The sequence below is a fragment of the Ceratotherium simum genome, chromosome 9 (genome assembly GCF_057802395.1).
Source record: "Ceratotherium simum simum isolate JZ-2026a chromosome 9, ASM5780239v1, whole genome shotgun sequence".
NCBI classification, from domain to species: Eukaryota; Metazoa; Chordata; class Mammalia; order Perissodactyla; family Rhinocerotidae; genus Ceratotherium; species Ceratotherium simum.
The window spans coordinates 59,317,135-59,338,948 of NC_141908.1; positions in this window are offsets into that span (position 1 = coordinate 59,317,135).

The window sequence follows — 21,814 nt, forward strand, 5'->3', positions numbered from 1 at the left end:
TTATAAGACATAAAGAGGAGGGCCGGCCCTGTGGCTTAGTGGTTGAGCTCGCGTGCTCCACTGCTGGCGGTCTGGGTTCAGATCCTGGGCGCGCACCAACGTACTGCTTCTCCAGCCATGCTGAGGCCACGTCCCACATACAGCAACTAGAGGGATGTGCAGCTATGTACAACTATCTACTGGGGCTTTGGGGGAAAAAAATAAAAAATAAATTAAAAAAAAGACATAAAGAGGAATATTTCATAATGATAAGAGGTAATTTATCAATAAGGTATTATAATCCTAAATTTTCATGCATCTGATAACAGACCATCAAAATTCATAAAGTAAAAGCTGACATAACAGAAGGGAAATTTTGACAAACCCATAATCATATATGGAGATTTTAACACCCCCTTTTCAATAATTGAAAGAAAAAAATACAGAAAAATCAGTGACAATATAAAAGCTTGAAAAACACTATCCACCAACTTGATCTAACTGACTTTCAAAGAATTCCACACTCCATGGCTGTAGAATATACATTCTGAAAAGTGCAACTGAAGGAGTATATATGCGACATTCACCAAAATAGACCATGTGCAAGGCTGTAAAATAAGTCTCAATAAATTTCAAAAGATTGGAATCTTGGAGTATATTCTGTGACCCCCAACAAAATCAGATTAGAAGTCAATAACAACAAGAAATCTAGAAATCCCCAAATATTTGTTTTTTTTTTTTTTTTTTTTTTTTTTTTTTTTAAAGATTTTATTTATTTTATTTTTCCCCCCAAAGCCCCAGTGGATAGTTGTGTGTCGTAGCTGCACATCCTTCTAGTTGCTGTATGTGGGACTCGGCCTCAGGATGAACGGAGAAGTGGTGCCTCGATGCGCACCCGGGATCCGAACCCGGGCCACCAGCATCGCAGCGCGCGCACTTAACCACCAAGCCACAGGGCCGGCCCAAAATCCCCAAATATTTGGATTTAAATAAGTCACTTCTAAATAACACAGAGGTCAAAGAAGAAATCACAAAGGGAATTAAAAAAATTTCTAACAATGTTAATAAAAGTACAATATATAAAAATTTGTGGGATTTAGCTGAAACAGTGCTTGGATGAAATTTATAGCTTTAAATGCCTGTATTAGAAGAGGAGGAAGTTTTTGGGTGTTTTTTTTTTTTTTTTTATAATTTTATTTATTTATTTTTCCCCCAAAGCCCCAGTAGATAGTTGTATGTCATAGCTGCACATCCTTCTAGTTGCTGTATGTGGGACGCGGCCTCAGCATGGCCAGACAAGCAGTGCGTCGGTGTGCGCCCGGGATCCAAACCCCGGGCCTCCAGTAGCGGAGCGCATGCACTTAACCGCTAAGCCATGGGGCTGGCCCCAAGGAGGAAGTTTTTAATGATGTAAATTTCTATTTAAGAAGCTATAAAACAAAGAGGAAATTTAATGCAAAGTCAGCAGAAGAAAAGAAATAATACATAGAAGAGCATGTGTGAATAAAAATAGAATACCTAAAACAAAAGAGAAAACTAATAAAACCAAATGTTGGTTCTTTGAAAAGATTAACAAAATTGATATGTCTTGTGCAAAACTAATCAAGAATAGAAAGAAAAGCACAAATTATCAACATTAAGAATGATATAAAGCATATCACTGCAGATCATGTAGATATTAAAAAGACACTAATGGAATATTAAGAATAATTTTATACCAATAAATTTGAAAATATAGATGAAATTGAAAATTCTCTTGAAAAAGTGACATACCAAAACTGACGCAAGAATTAGTTGACTATCTGAATAGTCTAAATCTATGAAAGAAATTGAATCCATAATCAAAAATCTTCCTAAAAGGAAAATACCAGGTCCAGGTGGTTTAACTGTAAAGATTTATCAAACATTTAAGGAAGAATTAAAAAAAAATCTCATACAAATTCTTTCGAAAAATAGAAGGGGAGAGAACACTTCTCAACTCAATTCAAGAATCCATCATAGCTCTCATATAAAAATATGACAGACATTAAAGCAAAGGAATATTACACATTAATATTCCTCAGGAGTACAAACACAAAAATACTCAATAAAATATTAGCAAATTGAATCCAGTAATGTATATAAAAGATCATACCTTATAATCAAGTAGGATTTACCATAGGAATGTAAGATTAGTTCAAATTTTAAAAATCAATTGATGTAATTCACTATGTTAACAGAACAAAGGAGAAAAACCATATAATCATCTCAAAAGATAGAGAAAAATCATTTGAAAAATTCAACATTCATTTACGATAACTAAAAAAAATCCTCAGCAAACAAGAAACTGAAGGAAACAACCTTATAAAAAACGTCAACAAAAATCCTATAGATAACATAATTCATGATGAAAATTGAAGGTTCTTTTCACAGCGTCAGGGATAAGGCAAGGATGTCTGCTCTTACCTTTTCTATTCAACATTGTGCTAGATATCCTAGCCAATATAATAAGGCAATAAAAAGAAAGAAAAAGTCCACAGATTGGAAAGGGAAAAAGCGAAACTTTCTTCATTCACAGACGAAGTGATGCTAAGGAATCTACAAGAAAACTACCACAATCAATAAGACAATTTATCAAAGTTGCAAGATAAAAAGTCAATATGCAAAAATCTAATGTATTGTTATATGCTGGGAAAAAATAATCATAAATTAGATTTTTTAGATGCATTTTTCAATATTATCCAAAAACATAAAATATATAGGTATCAATGTAATGAAAGATGTACAAGACCCCTACACTGAAAATTACAAAACATTGCTGAGTGAGATTCAAGAAAATCTATACAAATGGAGAGTTATCCCATGTTTAGGGATTAATGGTCTTAAGAAATATGTTCTTCCCAAATTGATCTATAGATATAATGTAATCCCAATAAAAATCCAAAAAGAATTTTGGAGAAATTGACAGGCTGTTCTAAAATTTATATGAAAATGTAAAGGACCTAGAATTACCCAAATAATTTTGAAAAAGAACTAAGTTGGAGAGCTTACACTACCTTACGTCAAGACTAAGCATAAAGTTTCATAATCAAGACAATATGGTATTGGTATAAAGATAAGTATATAGATCAAAGGAACAGAATAATGGATTTGAAATACAACCACACTTATATTGCCAATTGGTTTTCAGCAGAGTGCCAAGTCAACTCAATCAGGGAAAAAATTCTTTCCACAAATGATGCTGAAATAATCGGATATATATATGGAAAAAAAGAGAAATTCATACCCTAAACAAAAAATCATTTTAAGTGGGTTATAAATCTAAAAGTATAAATAAAACTATAAAGCTTTTAGAATGAAACATTGGAGAAAATTTTCACAAACCTGGTAGGCAATTATTTCTTAGGCAAGACCCAATAAAACACATAAAAGAAAAATTAATATATTGGACTTTACCGAATTTAAATCTTCTGCTCTTTGAAAGATACTATTAAGGAAGTGAAAAGGCAAGGCACAGACGGGGAGAAAATAATCACAATATATATATTTGATGAAAGACTTGTATCCAGGATATACAACTCTAAACTAAATACTAAGATAACTCAATTATAGAATGGTCCAGAAGTTTGAACAACATGAATGGGCAATAAGCACATGAAAAGACGTTTAACGTCATTAGTCGTCAAGGAGGTCACAACAAGATTCCACTATACATCCATCCACTAGCACAACTAAAATTTTTAAACTGACAATAACAAGTCAGAATGTGAAGCAATTCTCACACATTGCTGATGAGACTGTCAAGGAGCACGACCACTTTGGAAAACAGTTCGGAAGTTTCATATAAAGTTAAACATATGCTTACCATGAAACCGTCAATTTCACTCCTAGATATTTTTCTAAGAGAAGCGGAAACATATGTCCTCAAAAAGTAATTACATACTGATATTATAGCAATTTTATTCATAATAGGCAAAACTAGAAAGAATTCAATTGTCTGTAAACAGGTGAATGAATAAACAAATTGTGGCATGTTCATACAATAGAATAGTACTCACCAATTAAAAGTCTCAAATTACTGGTACGCACAACAACATGGATGAACCTCAAAAAGCAGCCCAACACAAAAGAGGACATGCTGTAGGAGTTCATGCATATCAAGTCCTAAAACAGGTAAAACTAATCTACAAAGATAGAAATTAGGTCAGAGGTTGCCTGAGACAGGCGCACAAAGTAGTGTGAAGGCACAAGGGAACTTTCTGGGGTGATGAAAATGTTCTAGGTCTTAAGTTGGTTGGTAGTACCCACTTGAAAGTACATATGCTTTGCAAAACTCTTTGAACTATACACCTAAAATGTTCACATTTTACTTTATAAAAGTTATTTTTCAATAAAGTTGATTTTAATAATATAGTGAAATTTTTGAAGGAGAAAAGTGATTGGTGCAAATTCGTGTATCTCAAGGGCAGGAATGTAAGTGGGAAAGGGATGCCTGATTGATGCAGCCAATTATTCTACCATATGGTGAGTATAGGTTGAGAAGTCATGTTGCTGTTATAAATTGAACACACAATGCTTTGTAAACCTGAGCTAGCAGTTTACAAAAGTAAGTAATAATTAGTTTATAGGCAATCAGGAATTAAGCATAAAGTATAATTGCTGTTGCTGTATTTGTAGTCAAGTGAAATTGTAGTATGATTAGACTAATTGAAAAGTGTAAAAAGAATCTGTTTGTGTAAACTTTAAGGATTGCTCCCCACGTGGAAGAAAGATATTGGCAAAATTAAACTGAAACAACAACAAAAAAGAATCCTATCTACACTGAAGTTTCCTGACCATCACCAAGTTACTAAAGTTACTAGAAGTTTCGTCTACTACTCATCCAGGGATACTGTGTCTTACCAGAACTAAAGATTTCTTAAACAGAAGCCATAAGCCTCTCAGGTATTAGTAGGTTCTCTGAAGGACATTGCTGAGAGGTTGACATTGGAAGAAGCGTCTACATCCAGATGTGAGTGTCTGGGTTGTTTACCTGGAAGGATTTGCAGGCTCATTTTATATAGACAACACTGTGCTTGTTCAGCTCCTGTTCATCCTTTCAGTGGCTTCCTAAATTGGACCATTATCCATACAGTATCAGAGTCATCTCTCTAAAACATAAATATGACAGTTCTCACTTTAGCTAACTGCCCCACTGCCCACAGGAGACTCCCAAACTCTCTGGCATAGAATGCATGGCTCCTCCCACTATGGTCCCAACCAGTCTTTCCAATTTCCTCTCCCACCTCACCTTTCCACAATCAATTCTCTAGTCACTCTGAATTTCTCACCATTTGCCAATTAGGCCACATTTGTTCATAAATCACTTACTATTCCCAAAACTCCTCAAATGCTTGGAAAATGCTCAATCATCTATCCAGACCCACCTCACTTCCTTAGTGGAAATGTTCTGACTCACCCAAGAAGAGTATTTCCTTCCTCCAAGTTGCTACCTCACTTAGTGCAATATCCCCATTATAATATTTATTTCATCTTATTCAGATTGATGTTAATATTTCTGACTCAACTATCAGATTTTGATTGGCTTAAGGCCAGGTACTGTGCATTATTCATCATTAATTAACTTTTTCCCAGTAACATGCACTGTGTGTGAAACTCAGTAGCAACTCATTACATATTAGCTGAAGAATGAATGTTTGATCAGATACAAGGTTCTTCCCTTTAGATATAGGAAGAGCACAGGTTCCCGTCTCTAAATTGAACCCTCTCCATATACCAAAGATTTTCCTTTTTCTGGACCAGAGAGTAGACAGAGCTTCCCTCTAGTGGGTCCCCTATCCCCTGTCAGTTTCTAGGGCTCTTGATGTAACAGAGATACAGAGTCACGTGCTTTGGAAAACCAGTCAGGTTTATCCTTATAACTGCTACAATGCAGGACTACTATGAGATAATTTAGGTCAGATTTCATCTTAGAAAAACATTAAAAGAAGATTTCTAAATAAAACTATTTTGATCACAAAAAAAAAATTTCATGAAGACTCTAATATCCAAAAGTAAATGGTCTCCAAAGTGGTCCTGGATACTCTTCCGAGGCTGAAAGAATGATATAAATGGAAGCTTTGGTTACTAATGAGAAAATAGACCTGCAGACCAAAGCTGTAAATGTCCAGTGAATTAAGGGAGTTGGTAAAAAAAACTTGTAAGAACACAAGAAATTTGAAGCCATTTCATGCCAGTGCCAATTGATGGAAATTAAAAGTGTAAGGTTGATTTCTTTGCATCGTCAAAAGCAGAGGTGAGATTGCACGATTTAAGCAAATCTTCACACTGATCTAAATGCAGAGAGTACTGCCCTGTCAATGGACAGAGCATACATATATCTGTCCATTCAGAGAAAAAAATAGCTTGGGGCTATACATCTCCGGTTTCCCTACTGTGCCAAAGCATCTTCAAACATGAAGAGAGCTGCACCCGGGACACCCTGCCTCTTTTCCCACAGCCTGACATTGTTGCAGTTCTTACTTGGGAACACATCCAAGGCCTGGAGCACAAGGATGTTCTGTACACGATTTTAAATGAAACACTTTTATTATAAAAATCAAAAAATGGCTGGAGGAGGGAAACTTATCCTACTCATCGGCACTTCTATAAATGCACAAAAGACTGCTTTGTGCTGTATCCAGCCAGTAATTATTTTTAAGCATTTGTATAGAACTTTATATTTACAAAGTACTTTGTAGTCCTTTATATTATTATTGCTCACAGCAGCCTTATGAGGTAGGTTGGTATTGTTAAATCTATCTTACCCCATTTCAGGAGGTCCTTCTTTGAAGTACTTTGAAATAAACCTTCAAGAATGAAAACCCTTCAGTGTGTCTGGAAGAGCAAGGTGAAAAAAAACCCATGGTGAAAGTTTGTGTTAAAAAAGAAATCCCAAAGGGAGTCTGTGTGCTGGAGAAGGAGATCAGAGACCAAAACAGGAGCTGGAAATTGCATCAATTTGGTTTGGAAATAATGAGCATCCTGAATATAGTGAGATTCATGGACTAGACTGGTTATGGGGCCTGTTTTCTTCTTGATTTCTCTAGAAAATCTGGTCTTGAGTATTGATAAATTGTCAATAAACCAAATATTTTTTTATATGATATCCATATGAGATTGATGAATGCCCTTCATCTTCATTTTCTGTGTTTTTATATCATACCACATACAATCATAAGTGATGAAATGCAGAGCAATTAATCCCTGGGTTCTGTTATATATCTAAGCATTAACTAATCAGCACAGAGGAATAAATTTTTATTTGCATAGCCTTGGAAGATAAATTTTATCTTTCTTTACATTTTAAAAATAATTCATACTTGTGTGGAAAATTTGGAGAATAAATAAAAGTATAAAAAGTTTGAAAATTTCATCCATACTCCAAATACCCAAGACAATCAATGTTAAAAATTTCATATTTCCTCCACATCTTTGACTAAGAATATTTTACATTATTCTGATTAGACAATGCATATAATTTTGCATACTCCTTTTTTATCAAACATTTTAACATAAGCATTATTCTACATTTTGTATAACAAACACTAAGACCTGCAGCTCTTCTAAGCCTGCAGAAATTTACTGAGTCCTAGAAAGCATGGAGATTTTAGCATTATCCTAAAATAACATTACCTTAAAAATAGCATTACCCTTAAATCTAAATGATAAATCTCCCTAGTAATGGCAGAAAACTGTCACAATTTGCATGAAATGGATCATTAGTCTCATGGCTTTAAATACTATCTACATGTTGATAACGCCCAAATTATATGCTCATGTCTCTCTTCTGAATTCCAGACTTGTATATCCAACTCCCCACTCAGCCTTTCCATTTGAATGTTTAATGGGCATCTCAAACCTAAAATGGCCAAAACTAAACTCTTGCTATTATTCTCTCTCATACCCTTACTAAACCTGCTCCACCAGGGGTCTTCCCATCTGAGTTAATGGAAACTCTTCAACACTTCTAGTTGCTCAAGCCAAAACTAGGAATCAGTCTTCACTTCTCCATTTCTGTCACACTCAACACCCCATTTATTAGCAAATTCTCTAAGCGTTACCTTCAAAATGTAACCTCTGCCTATAGTCTCTACTGATACTGTAACCCAGATTCAAGTCACTGATTTCCCTCTAGATAGTTGCATTCCCCTCCTATCTGGTCTCTGCCTCTGCTCTTGCTGCTTTTAATACTGGCACTCTAGTAGCCAAAGCAATCTTGTTAAAACCTACCAGAACACATACCTCCTCTGCTGGAAACCTTGCAGTGGCTTTCCATTTCACTCACAGCATAGCCTTCCTTGGGTCTAAACCCACATGATCTGCCCCCCACATACACATTCTTTATCTCTTGGACATCATCTCCAGCTCCTGCCCAGGGTGTCCACTCTGCTCCAGACACACTGGACTCCTCCTGTGAACATCCCAGAACTCTCCTGCCTTGGGACTTTTCCACTTCTTGTCCCTCCATCTAAAATTCTCTTTTCTCCAAATAGTCGCACAGCTCCCTCCCACAGCTAGTCCCTTCCTGGTCACCTCATCAAAAATTCAACAGCCCCTCCCACCACTAAACCATCTATCTTCCTTCCCTACTCTTTTCCTCTTTAGATTGACTTTGGGTTAACATACTATATATGTCTCTTATTTATCCTGTTTAATATATTCTTTCCTCACTAGAATGTAAACTAGAACGTAGCAAGAATATCAGGGCATGGATTTTTGTCTGTTTTGTTTGCCACTATATTTCCAGTACCTAAAACAGTATCCAATACACAACGTGTGCCAAATAAATATTTGTTGGCCAAATGAATCTTCTGAGGCAGAGTGTGTGGAAATCTCTTTTAACAGACATAGCTAATTGAAAAATTAAGATACAATGGGAAGAACAAAGCAAAAGGTATTTAGAGACAATGCAAAATAAAGTAACCTGTACAATGATGAGATGCCCCTGAGGACCACTTGCCAAAGAAGGTAACAACTTTTCATCTTAGGAAGAAGTTATCAACATTCAAGACCAAGGTTTGGATGTATTTCATTCTCTTCCCAAGATTCAGGGCAGTGTTGCAGGTTAGTTTCTAATGATGGAGCCCTTCCTGCATTGTCAATACTAACTTGGGAACTTTGGGTAGTAAGTAATATTCTACAACACCTGGTTCTCATACCATTTCTTAGGAAAAAGTTAATCACAGGAAAAGAATTTTATGTTGCTACGATGTCATTATGGAACCAAATGAATATGCATTAAATGTAATAATCATGAACATAAAATTAATTTTGTGCAGCAAACTATTTGACTTTCGACATGTAAAATGTGATCATTTGCACTAGGCTTTATTTCAGTGTTCAAAATTTATAAAGTTTTTATAAGAATCAAAATAACTAAAAACACATAAACACAAATATTACCATTTTTTATTAAATGCCTCTTAAGAATAAATAAATAGAATTTATTCAAAGTCCAGTAATAGAACAAATTAATGTTCCAAAGTAACAAAGAGAAAAAAGTTTAACTAAATCTGCACAAAAGAATTAGTAAGGTGAGGTTAACTTATCAAAATCAGTTGTCAAAGCTACTTAAGAATCACTTTAATTGTGTATAGTGAGGAAAATCCTTAAAGATTTAGACCTCTCTGTATAAGCCAAACAGCTTATTCAGGTCATATTTAAACCTTAAGAAATGGACTTAAATGTAAGCAAAAGTTAAGACTTCATTTTTATTTACTAACATTGCTCCACTACAAGGACAATTTCTCACTTTTTCTGAAGGCACTCACACAAATTTTGGTGATTATTGCTGTATTCCAGGCCATATGTTGCACGGCATAGTATGGCATGTGGTAGCAACGCAATTTTAGATTTTTGAAGATATACACACATATGAAAACTATCAAGTAACTGAATTTTTACCCTGATGAATTATCTATATATGTCACTTCAAAACGCATCCCCCTAAAAATATACTGTACATATTTTACAAAAAAGCAGTAAAACTTACAGCTTTTAAAATGTCATTTTCTATTTATCATGCAAGACCATACTCAGATTTTCTTGCGCAGTTTTTTAAATGCTAATTACTGAAAAAAAGTATTATAATTGTAATCTTCTAGCTACGAGAATAGAATGATACGAAACACTCTCACAAAATTGACAAAAATTGAAGAGAAATATCATTATGAAAAGAAAACCCCCAAATATAATGGTTTCTCTCTTTAATCAATAATTTTCTTGAGTATATCATATACAGTTCAAATAACTGCTTAATCATCTACCAAGGCATTAGCAACATCCGTGAATTCTCTTCAAAATGTGAATTGCCTCTGTTAAAATTGAGGAAAAGAGATTGATGGGGTTCAGGGCAGGCCGCCCCAAGATGTGCCACTCTGGTATGTGGATTATTTTGAGCTGAAGACAATAAAGGCTCAGAAGAATCATGAAGGACATTTGACCTTCCCCCAAACTGCCTAAAAGAATTTAAGATAAGAGCCTGTCCCCAGGACAGGCCATCCCCATAGATAACTCTGGGTATCCTATGGATAGACCGGGAGGGTCCTTGCTAAGCTCATTCTTGTCAAAGTTCTGTTTTCCAAACCTTTACATTTGTAAGGGAAATCTCCACTTGTAAAAGTATCTCCCTCTTTGTACTGGGAAGAGTGGGGGATGATCTCATCTCTAGAAACTTGTCAAGGTGGAAAGTGAGGCCTTAAATCTGCATAATAACCTTACTCTTGTTCACTGTGCTTTTCTGGTAATATCCCATAACTGACTCCCCCTACCCCCAACATCCTCCTTTGTCTTTACCTGGATCTATTTAAGAAGAGAACCTCCACCATTTTGTAGAGATACTCAGTTTCCCTGGGTCTCTCCCATGTATACATGTTATAAAACTTTGTTTGATTTTCTCTTGCTATTCAGTCTCATGTCAATTTAATTCGTAGCCCAGGCAGAAAGGATCCAGAGTGGGTAGAGGATACTCGTCTTCCCCTTCAAGATGAAATGTGTGTTCTACTCCCATATACAAATTCAATATTCATTTTAGAATTGATCATCACAGAACTAGTCTTAGCTAATCATACTGTCACACCGCTAGAGTTCTACTGTTCTCTGATAGCTCAACCTTGTTAACTTCTAGAAATTCCCTTTCTGGCATTACCAAATAGTTTATAATTTGAGGAAAATTTTCATTAAATTGCAACTGTACAGACAACAAAATAAATTTGCATCCCTTAATTTATTTAACAAAAATTTATTGAGCCCCTTGGATGTGTTAGTCATTGCTCTATTCCTAGAAATTCAGTAGTCAACCAGATAGATATGGAGCATGGAACACAGAATTAAACAAATAATTATAAACTTCCAGTTAGTCATGACAGATTGAACAAAACAGTGTATCTCTGCTTCCTCCTGAAAGGTCATTAAAATGACTGTAAAAATGCACAAATGCACAAAGACAAAGAGAATAGGAGAGAACAGATAACAGTATAAGTCAACAAAACTGAGAAAAATGGAAAGTAGATGGTTAATTGGTAACTGGCTTAGGTTTCAACCTTCCCCTCTGCTGAGTGCCTGCATAGGAAGGAGAGGTGCTTGCCGGGGTGAGGAGGAGGAGGTCATTAAAAGATAAACTGGTCAGTACCTTAGAATTCCACAAGAATCCTGGAAGAAGCACCACCTCTCTCTGACATCAGGCATGTAAGGTGAGGCTGAAGACAACTGGATTGATTAAAATTTGGAATGGAGAATATTTAGCCCCAGCCCAGTGGATTACTCTCTGGAGATCTTGAATGAGGGAGGCTTTACTGGGAGGCAATAGGAGTAATGAAGGGAGTAAATGAAATCTTGTATGCTCAATGGAAGATGCTCAGCCTCTTCCTCTTCAGCTCCAGAACACTTGGTGCCTATCTTATATGCTGCTCCCTCTGTCCCAAGGCAGGAGATTGGAAAACCCCTCTCTGAAGAATCTGACAAGCCCATGAGAAATTACCTACCAACACTGACAGTTGCAGTTGCCAGAGAACTGATGTGCTATGCCCAGCCACTCACAGTGAGTCCCACCAGTTGCCAAAGTCCACCAGTGCACACAGAAATTCCAATTCATCTTTTAGTGTCTCACTTTTAAATATGAATGGATGGCCAAAGATCATGAGACATAAGTAGAGGGAATCTAACTTACAAGACCAGACCAAAACAAAGAAATAAGAAAACAAAAGAAAACAAAGACCATATTAGGGAACAGAAGAAAATTTCAAGCAACTATAATAAATCTTCTTTGAGAAAAAAGAGATGTGGCATTCATAAAACAAGAACAGACGCTAGTTTTAAAAAAGTGTGCTAGCACTCAGAGAACAATAAAGAGCCCTTAAAAATTAAAAATATGATAACAGAATTTATCAAGCTTGGGAGATAAAATTGAGTACATTACTTGTAAAGTAGAACGAAGTAAAACAAAAAAATGAAAGTCACAAAGACAAGGAAAATACTAGAAGAAAAAAATTGTTAATAAGATAATCATTTCAGAAGATACAAGATGTCTAATAGGAATTCCAGAATAAAAGAACTGAGAAATAAGAGGAAAGGAAATTATCAATAAAATAATACCAGAAATTTTCTCAGAATTAAAGTACATGAGTTTTCTGATTGAAAGAGTGCAAGGGGTTCCCAGTCCAATGAGTAAAAACTGATCCACAACAAGCTACCTCATTATTAAATTTTAGAAGGCCAGGAATAAAGAGAGAGTCTTCAGAAGAAAGCACATGAGAGGGAAAAAGTGAACAAAAAAAAACAGGCCTCATCCACATAATAAAGAATCAGACTGACATTATAATTCTCAAAACAATAATGGAGATATGTCTTCAAAATTCTGAGAAAAAAATATTATTTCCAACCTATAACTATATACCCAATGAAACTATCAAGCAAATGTGAGAGTAGAATAAAAACAACTTCAGACATTCACAGCTTCAACAGTTTATTCCAGAGATACACCCATACTTGAGAGAGTTCTGGAGAATATGCTCCAGCAAAACAAAGGTATAAGCCAAGAAAAAGGAAGGCATGTGTTCCAAGAAACACAGAATTCAACATTTGAGAAAGGCAAATCCCAGGGCAAGGATGGAGAGAAGACCCAAAGTGACAGTTGATGCCCCAGGTAAGGAGAACAAGCAGTTTAGATTGGGGTAGAAGGACAGAGGGCGCCAAGACACATGTCAGATGTCCCCAAGGGGGAAAAAAAAATAGAACTGAAAGATGCTTAAATATGCTTTACCATTCTGACAGGCATTTCATGTACAGTTTGGTGATGAATTAGCAATAGGTGCAAGAAAACTAAACAAACCAAGTTTTAAAAAATAAAAGGAAATTATTAACCTCAGGGTAAAAACGTTGTTTAAGAAAAGAAAGGAAATGTAACCAAAATACACTCTGTGGCTCAGCAGTAAATATTATTATGAGAATGGTATATACTAATGATAATCTAAACAGTGACTGTTTATTTTCCAAGTTGGCTAGTGAGAGAATGGATAGCAGGGAATACGGAGGAGTACAAGAGATTTAAATCTTAATCTTTTACGGTAGGAAGTCAGTAAATAATGGCTACAATTTTAAAATCCATGAAATTGCAGTAAAAGCCCTCAGAGAGGCATAGGACTGGGCACTGCTGTTTCCATTGTAAATATTGCAGTACTATTTAATTTTTTAAGCCATGTATACATATTGTTTGAATAAAAATTAAAATTGTGCAAATGCTAATATAATTATCATAATAAGTATGAAAGAGAAGTGTTAGGAGTCATATGAGATTACTTAGCCTTAAGTTGACAGAAGTAATATATTATTTTTCTCTATTTTAGGTTGGGTTCCCTGTGAGAGGAAGAACTGTGGGGAAGAGATTGGGGGGGAGTATCTGTGGGAACAATACTCCGAAGGGAGTGGGGAGAGCAGGATTGGACAAAGAGAGGAGTTAAACTGAGAAGCAGTTGCCAGAAATGCCTCACAGGGAGCCCTGGAGCTGGGAGAGCCCTTCAGAGTTGCCCCAAATGAAGAAAGAGGGCCAGGTCTTTGACTCCATCGACCAGTTGCTGGATGAGGACCAATCCCAGAGAGGAGGTGTAGTCTTGGACATACCTTTAAGTGAGGCAGCTTCTTCTGAAGGAAGGAAATTCCTGGAGAGGGACTCAGCTCTGAGCCATCAGCCAACATTGCCAGCAGCTGAAAATGAGTGTGTTAGTCCCAATGGAGGGATTAAGGTGGCACACCAGAGCATCCACTAAAATCCTTCTCTTATAACAGATCGAGTTGTAGTTTTATATGTCAGTTTGGGGAAATTTAAAAGCTTTTTCATATTTTTTAAAATATGAACACTTAGGGGCCGGCCCAGTGGCATAGTGGTTAAGTTCGCACTCTCCGCTTCTGCGGCCCAGGGTTTGCAGGTTCGGATCCCAGGCATGGATATACGCACCGCTCATCTAGCCATGCTGTAGTAGCATCCCATATAAAGTAGAGGAAGGTGGGCACGGATGTTAGCCCAGGGCCAATCTTCCTCAGCAAAAAAGAGGAGGTTTGGCACAGATGTTAGCTCAGGGCTAATCTTCCTCACACATACACACAAATATGAGCACTCAAAAACTAACAACACTTTTTGAGATGGTAGGTAACTGTCAGAGATGGACCACAATTGTTTATTTTCTCCATAATGCTACTAAAGCATACTAGAAACAGTAGTTTTGTAAGATAATCCTAAAAGAAAATAAAATTTCTCTTGGAAAATACACTCAAGAGTTCTACCTTGAATGCATGGGCATGTCTCTTGCATAGTAACTATTTGCTGCAGCTGTGGGGACTCCACTTTGCCTGCTGCTCCAAAGGCCTGGAGGTAAGAACGTGGGCAGGTAGGGGGTATGGAGGAGGAGAAAGAAGACGGCTGCTGGGTATCGGCAGTACAGGGGTTTTCCCCTCTCCTCCTAACTTTTCCTCTTTGCCCAAGAAGCCATTGTAAGTCCTTCCACTGCCATCATTTGGGTGAGCTGCAATGTGGGATGAGAAGACAATGTCACCAAGGCAGTTTATTGTGTGTTCTGCAACATTTAACTAGAGGAGAACAAAAAAAGAGAAGCTCTGTAGTCATCAGAAAGAGAGAGGTAATTCTACCCAGCTGAACCCACTGCTCATGAGAGACTCTTGTTTCATTTTAGTATGTATTTACTGAGTGCCTAATATGGGCCTGGCATTGTGTAGGACACCAGCAAGGATGCAAGGATAAATCTGTAAGATCCAGATGTTTGAGCGAGCAATTGAGATATTGGAGATTACCTGTTGTGAGAAAACTGAACTTAATCTAACCTCACTGAGGAATGTGAAAGGATAGGACTAATCGTATATTCTAGATACACTGTCAAGGGAAACCTTAGGAGGTACTGATAAAGAACTATGAAGAACAAAACCTCAGACTTAGCCTGACAAGGAATTATGAATGAAAGAACAGAACGTCAGAGTAAGCTTGATGTAACTACTGATGCAAAATGAATACCTGAGGACTGTTTACTAAAAGTAGGAAGACGTATAACAACTGTAGCTTTAATTCTATATAAATAGAGCTGAAAATCCACTACAACTTTGTAGCTGCTTGCTGGCTACCTGCATGCATTCAGGGTATTATTTGAATTGCATGTTCCTTTGGGTGTGGATTTCTTTTGTTTTTCCCTCTCAACACTGTATATGTATAGGCATAACTGACCAATAAGAATATATATATGTGTGTGCAATATCATTCAAAATAGCAAGGACTTGTCGTGAATATTTAACTAGAAAACTCATTCCACGACCTTTAGAACTCCTTCAAGCATTAAGAATTCATGGTGGATTCAATTTTTAGCAAAATTCTATTTACAAAGATTTAAGTTTTAAATAAAAAGTAAAATATGCTTTTGAACCATCTTAGAATCAAAGTGCATTTGAAAATATTTATCCAATAAACTATATCACCTTGTCCTGAGTATATCATTTCAACCAATGAGATAGTAAAGATAAACATACTTGACGTGTTTTATGTTGGATGGTCCAAAACATTCAACATGCCTTACTTCAGAGCAGCTCTAGAGTTAACAGCATTTCATGTAAAAGTCAAGTTTCCTTCTTCCAAAGTCATAGTTTTGTCTGCTTGCATAGACTGTTAGCAATATTTTGCCCTTGTCATATTTTCTCCCATTCCTAGACAGTTTTGTGATGGGTTTATCATTGTTATTTTATTTTGGTCACAAACCATGAGTAATTCATTTTTCAATTGATTTATGCTATTTATAAAGTGCCACATCAACTATTACTGAAGTTCAGCTTTTGGATTCTGACAGCTCTAGTAAATAAAACACTATCTGCACTAGAGGAATTGCTGAGTTCTGTTCAGAAGAATTCTCTTTTGCTCTAATTGTCCAAATGCAGTCAGCAATGCCGTTACACAGGCTCAAATTATAAGAAATTGCTCTTACCACGAAGACAAGTTACGCTCATACTTTGATATTTCAGTATGTAAATAGTACACAATTGTTTCTATTTATTTTATGTATCTGATCATGTATATTCAAATGTTTCTGCAAGTACCATGCTCCAAAACACATCCTCTAAAATAATGCAGAAAAAATACATGAGTAACTGTGTGCAATCATTTAGAAAATCATACTCATGTCAAGGAGGAAAGTGCATACCCATGTTGACACCAATTGAGTGCTGAACTCTTGCTTGCATCAAGAGGAGTCTTGTGTTTAGTTATCTAGAGAGAGGCAGGTGGTCTCACAACCCCCTTGAACAACTGGCGGCTTAGTTTACATTCTGCAGAGCAGCTGCCTCCTCCTATTTTAACTGGCATTGCATCACAAAACACAATAGTCACTTGTGTAACTGGTAACACGCTGACAAGAATTGGCCTTATTCCTACATTATTCTGCGATATTTCACAGGTTATCTAGTCTGTTCACACTGAATACCATTTAGAGGTCCATCCAATTCAAGTATTTATCTTTACCAATAGCTAGTATTGTTAACAATCCTTTAACTGTTCTAAGTATTGTTAATACCAGAATACTTTAACTTCTTTAGGTATTGTTACAGATAACTTGGAATTCTCTAACTTGGAACTTTGAACTCTATTAAAGACACTCAAAAGGTTCACTGAGAATGAAAAAACCAAACACTCTGTATGTACTGTTTACTTGAGAGGGAACTATAATGCTATAGGCTTCAGAAACTAAACAGTAGTGTTCTGGTATCGATTGGTTAAGCAATCCCTCCTTGTCAGGATGTAGTGAAACCCTTAGCCACCTGGGAAATGCCTGGGTTTATGACAGGCTCACACGGACATCTTCGTTCATTGCCTGCGGATCCTCTTTACTGAATCCCATTCCCGTCTGCTTCAACAAGATCAACTCTTTGACCTCAGGGCTTCTGATATTAAATGAAGAAATTCTCTAACTCTCTGTTTACATCTGTTCCAAGTCCACTCTTTAGGCACAGATTGTTTATCAATCATCTAGGAAGACCAGAACTGTGGTAATTTGTCTGAAGTCGTTTTCACAAGCAAAATTCTGCCCTTCTGTGAATAAAAAAATAAGTAGACTTTCCTCATTTATTTCATTTTAAGCCTTGACCTACATGGATGGCGACAAGAGATTCTTACATATTGAGGTATATGGGGTAACTATTCAGGTTCAAAACTGATTCAGCTTAAACTAAAAAGCCTGACTTATGGCCTATCAAACAGATTGCACATCTGCTTAACCATTAAAGAATACACTCTCTTAGGATAAGAATGCATACTTCCCCTCCTACACCCTATTGGTAATGCCCTATTGGTAACGTCCAGATTAGTCCCTTTCCTGACACAAGGGTAGTGTTGACCTGCTAATTTGCAACTGAATATCTTTTGAAATTTTGAATTAGCAACTGAATATCTTTTGAAATTTTGATGAAAATGTATCCTGGGTGTGTTTAATGTATGTTCTTTGTTCTAAAAAGATGTAAGACTGTACTGAAAACCATGCTTCTCCGGAACACTATCTAAGATCTTCCCAGGTTATAATCCTCACTCTGGCTCATGTAAACTCACCTTATTTCTCTTCTCTATAGAATGGTTATTGGTTATTTTGTATCGACAATGGTAACTCAAAGAAAAATGGCTAGTACAGTTGCCAACTTCCTGGGGATGGCCCCTCTCTGTTTACGGTTTTGTACAGTTTTTTCCTAAGGTTTAATGTAGCAGCTGGAGGAGTTTTATATCTCACTCTAGATTTTGGCAAGATGAGAACATAACAGCTCTCCGGTTTGATATAACATAAAAAAGTCTCCCTTTGGGATCCTCCTGTTTAGACTTACATATTCCCCTCCCCACCGCCATCCCAGCTCAGGGGTGTGGGGCCTTACTGTCTAATCATTGGTGATCGCTTTCCCAAAAGCTTCCTATACAGAAGTAGGACAGTTCCAAAGTTATTTAGACCACGATGTCAGTCAAAGCAATTAACTTTCTTTGGCCTTTTAAGAACTCAGATACTATGGTCATGTTGACTGCCCCACATAAAGAATCCATTTGACCAAAAATTACTGTTAAAATATTACCATTGTCCTAGGCTTCTAATCAGAACCTAGTTCAGTTACCAGTGTTTGTTCCTTAAAGCAGAAAAGCACAAAACGAATTTGTCTTATTGTCTCCTCTCTTCTCTTATATAAAACTCACTGGCTGCCCATCAAGTCAAAGCTTAGAAACTTCCTAAGGAAAAATAAGCATTTGCAAACAAATCACTTCAATAGCTTAGATTTGCACTTTGAAAAGTGTCAAACTAAACTAATCACAGTAGGAATTGATGGAGCATTAGCTCTGGATTTCAAGTCATTATAATTTTTCAATATCTGTCTCACATTTTTGGCTGTCTGTCAGATATAATTACCTTGGAAATCCCATCTTCAGTGTTTTAGTTTTCTGTTTAGGGCCTCAGGGGAACATCTATAAAAATGAATTAGTCCCATGAAAACAGACTACTTAGGGGATGTTTTCTGCATGGCATTTGGACTATAGAATAGACATTCTATAACCTTGACTTAACAAGAGTGCAAGGTGGGAGATGCACAGTATTGGAGAAGGGAATGAATAAGAACCCACAAAGATAATTCTGCATTGTTCCACCCGTCCCAACCCCGACTCAAATGTCTAGAGGGATACGTGGGTTCTAGTCTCAAATTATGTGATAAATCAACTTACTGCTGTCTTCATTTGGAGATCTGTAACCTTCATTTGTAGACAATTATCAAAAAAGTAAATCAACAATTCTCTTTCCTAATTCATTTAGTGCTGTTTTTGCATTGCATATACTAAAATTTCTTACTTTCATAAGCGATGGTACCAGGAAGTGATCATTTGAATAATCCTCTGGAGAAGTAGGGCGAAGTGGTTAAGATCAATGGTTCTTTCATAAGTCTGCTGCTTTCTAGTTGTATGATGTTGGGTAAATTATCTAACCACTAAACCTCAATCCTCTCATCTGTAAAATGAAAAAATGATAATACTCAATTCATAGAATTGAGGTTAAATTAGATAAGGCACATAGAGATTTAGCACAGTTCACTATTATTATTTTGTACAAACATAAATTACGAAATGTGTACCTTCTAGCACAAGTTGTGGGATGTACTATTTAATTTTTTTAAAGATTTTCTTGAACTTTTGTATACTTTCAATATTTATATGTGCTAAGAGGTTTTTGCATTGAATGTGCTCACATTTAATCACTTATCTATGTCAACTGTAGAATCTGTTTTCTATACATACATCAAACTACTTAAAACAGATATCCCATAGATATGTGATGACGTCCTCTCATCAAATTCCTGCGGACACATTTTAATAAACCAGTAAATATGATCATAAGCAAGAAGAGTTATCAATGTTGACAGCTAAATGGTCTCAGTTTTGTCCTGGGCTTCTAATCAAAAAAGTATCCATTAATAAGTTATTAAATATAAGAATGCTGGGGTAAGTAGCACTACAGTTTTTAGGAGATACAGGCCCACATCTAAATAAGCCCCAATTTAGGTCAATTCATCATACATATGGAATAGGTATTATAAGTTGACAATATGCCACTATACCATTAGATCCGGTTACCTACTGGATGACTGCTCTGGTACTATGCTCAGACTAGGTACATAAAACAGACGTATTGGAGGTCCATTGTCCAGTGGGAGGGAAAGATAGTAAACAAAATATATTATGAATTGTAACATGTACTGTGAAGAAAATAACCAGGGCACAGTGTATTTGTATAAAGAGCAATTAATTACCTACCATAAATGGCCCGTGAAAAGTTCTCTGGGGAATTAACGTTTAAGTTGATACCTGAAGGATAGAGGTGCCAGAAATGTGACTAATAGGGAAAGAGGGTGTTATGAACTGAATTTTTATGTCCCCCTAAAATTCATAAGTTGAAACCTTACCCCTCAATGTGATGGTGTTATGAGGTGGGGCCTTTGAGAGGAAATTAGGATTAGATGAGGTCATGAGACAGATCCCTTATGAATAGGATTAGGGCCCTTATAAGAGTCGTGAGAGAGCTTGTTTCCTTTCTCTGCTCTTCGCTATAAGAGGATACAATGAGAAGTCTGGAGTCTGCAACCTGGAAGAGGGTCCTTACCAGAACCCAACCATGCTGGCTCCCTGATCGCAGACCTCCAGCCACCAGAACTGAGAGAAATAAATTTCCGTTGTATATAAGCCACCAAGTCTATGACACTTTGTTACAGCAGCCCAAATTGACTAATGGAGAAGGTTTTATGTGAAGTGGTTAGGGTTATCAGTTAGAAGCCAGACAGGAAATGGTTAAAAGGCAGTGCTCCTGAGTTACCGCCTGCACAAAGAGGATGTCTACTGGTGTTCCACAGGAAGTATCACAGTACTGCACTCCAAGACATGAGTGTCTTGCAGCTTCCAGTCAGAAAGTGGCTTTTCTCACCTAAAAGGAAAATTATAAAGTGTAACCTTCCCCAGAGACCAGTCAAGAAGGCTGAGGATGCAGTTGATTCAGTTAAAAGTTGCTGCAGGGCGAAGAGTCAGCTGCTTGCATTTTGCAGAGCATTTCAGAGGCAAGCAAAGCCTCAGGTTCAATTAGTTAAAGGCTGTACTTTATTTAAGTTTACAGAGCTTGAGAATGGGCTGAAACAACACAACATCACTCAAGGCAGTCTGGAAGAGTAAAATATTATGGAGTGCACACAAGAGAAGCTGTAGAACTTGGACAACTGGGAAGCAAAGAAAACCGACCCAACCAGAACAGTCAATATACTCTTGTCTGCAGTAATTATCACCAGCTTATGAGAAGGAACTGAAAGTTAATGTCATTAATTCAACAAATATTTATTGTACTACATCCGGGTACAAAGAAAGCAAGGAGACAAAGACAGCTGCCCTCAAGGAACACACACTGAAGGGGCTGGGAGGGTGAGGGGAGAAAAATTGGCATCAAGCATTAAACACAATAAATGAGTAAATGATATAGTCTGTTAGAAAATGCTAAGTGCTGCAGGAAAAGAAAAAGTCTGGTAGGAAAGGGAAGATGGGGCTGGAGAGGGGAGAAGGAACTGTTTGCAATATTAAATAGTTTGTTCAAGCCAGGCCTCATTGGAAAGGTAGCATTTGAACAAAAAGACTTGAAAGAGGTGAAGGAATTAGTCAAGCAGCTATCAGAGGGACGAGAACTCTGGGTTAAGAATGCACAGCCCATGCATTGTTGTAGGTACTTACACTTAAGTTTTCATGTAGTAAAATGAATATTTCATTCACTTGTAATTA